This window comes from Arachis duranensis, chromosome 2 (genome assembly GCF_000817695.3).
Source record: "Arachis duranensis cultivar V14167 chromosome 2, aradu.V14167.gnm2.J7QH, whole genome shotgun sequence".
Lineage (NCBI taxonomy): Eukaryota > Viridiplantae > Streptophyta > Magnoliopsida > Fabales > Fabaceae > Arachis > Arachis duranensis.
In genome coordinates this window covers 54,866,901-54,868,964 of record NC_029773.3, presented here as the reverse complement: position 1 = coordinate 54,868,964, position 2,064 = coordinate 54,866,901, and positions in this window count along the sequence as shown.

Sequence of the window (2,064 nt, the reverse complement as noted above, 5' to 3'; positions counted from 1 at the left end):
TATCAATGGAAGAATGTTCATCATACCTTGGGAGAAGTTAGACACGTACAAAGAGTGGAGTATGATGAAAACATGCAAGCAAGGTTGGAGTACTTGACCCACAATCTGCCAACACTCAATCCTGAGATCAAGCCATTTGAGCAATGCCCTGAATTTTTAGCCAAGCAACAAGCAAGATCTCATCAATACACTGAGTCAACCTTTAACAGATTGGAATATTTTGGGCTCAAAGGACTCTTAGATTCTGTTTGGGGTAGAAGATGTCCTGGTGAAGAGATCCGAGATTACTCCAAGACAGGGAAGAGAAAGAAGAAGAAGGGAGAATCAAGCAGCAGCCATGACCATTAGAAGGTGGCAAAGTTCTTTCTTACTTCCTCTTTCATGTCTCTAATAAGGAGATGCATGTCTGAAACATGATATGCCTCCATCATTTATTTCTTTTACTTTATGCATTTTCTGTCCTGTTTTGAATTTGGAAACCATTGTATGTCTTGCTAAAGTGTTTATCTAGTTGCAAGTGAAATTGTTTGCTAAAAATGATAAGTCCGCACAATGCTTGTATCCATCACTTAGCTTGAAAATTGCTTTGTTTCCCATATGCTTAAATAAAAGAGTTTGGTTTGAATTGAAAAGTAAAATATCCAATGTTGCATAAGTATGAATGGAAGTTGGTGGTGGTATATGTGTTTGATTAAATGCATGACTCATGAAATAATTGTTGCATAATATCATTCTCATTCAAGTGTGAGTTAGCTTGCTGTTACAAAGACTATTATCAAGAATGAAAAAGCCCTTGGTGACAAAAACAGAAAGAAAAAGGGAAAGAAAAAGCCAAAATGGCAAGAAAAACAAAGAATAAAGGTTGGACACCAATAGCTTGAACCTTAGGACATATGCCTGTGGTGTTCTTGTACTAAGATCTGCTTGGATGAGTAAATTCTAAGGGGTATTTTAAAACCCGGTCACTTAGATCAACTGATTTGGGATGGCCAATTGAAAATCCACAATAAAGAGCAACTTAGATACAGAACATTTAGTTATCCAAAGAGATGCTGGGCATCAATGATCCTAGGAAGAATTAGTGAGCCAAGTGTCTGTGGTGGAGAGATGTTGAGTAAAAGAAAGAAACAAATAAAGCCAAAGGCTATTACTACAACATTTGACACCAAACCTCCAAAAGAATAATAAGCTTGTTAAGCATTGTAAGCCAAGAAAAGTTAGCAAGGGAGGAATCAAAAAGTGAGTTTTATAACAGCAAGTTTAGCAAACCTTTGATGCAAAATGTATATCATGTAACGAGAACAATAACTTGAGTTGTCATTGTCTGCATAAATGCCCCATAGATCAAGTTCTGCTATCTGCATAATAAGGATAAGTATCCTTTTCTTATTTATTCCATTTACTCTTAGTTTTGAGGCTTGCTTGGGGACAAGCAAGATTTAAGTTTGGTGTTGTGATGACAAGTCATCATATACCCATTTTTCAAGCTAATTTCACTTGTTTTGTTAGCATTTATGCACTTTCTTGCATCCTAAGTAAGTGATTTGGAGTGAAAATGCATAACTTCTTTAAATCAAGCAACCACCATGAAATTAATGTTAATCCATGAGGTTTAAGCTAATTTTATTTGAATTTTAATTGATTTATAAGCCTCTTGAATTTAGTGATACTTGGAGTGGTTGTTTTGGTTTATTGTAGGTGAAGAAAAGAAAAGAAAAGGAAAAGCGTGGCCTAAGAAGTGTAGCCCAAGGAAAGGAAAGCGTGGCCAAAGCAATAGGAAGCGTGCCGCATGCAAGGGGGAGGCAAACATTGCCCTCCACAAGGGCAGATTGCCCTCTAGGAGGGCAACATAAAGGAACCAACCAAGGAAGGCAACTCTGCGCTGCCCACTACAAGGGCAGAGCACAAAAGTGTGCCTTGGAACCAAGAAGAAGAGAACCTTGCCCTGCCCTCCACAAGGGCAGTATCGGGCACACCAAGGAAGAAAATCAAAGGAAAAATGTCACCCATGCATGCCACAAGAATCGAACACGGAACAAGGAAGAAGCAAGGAACTAAGGTTGA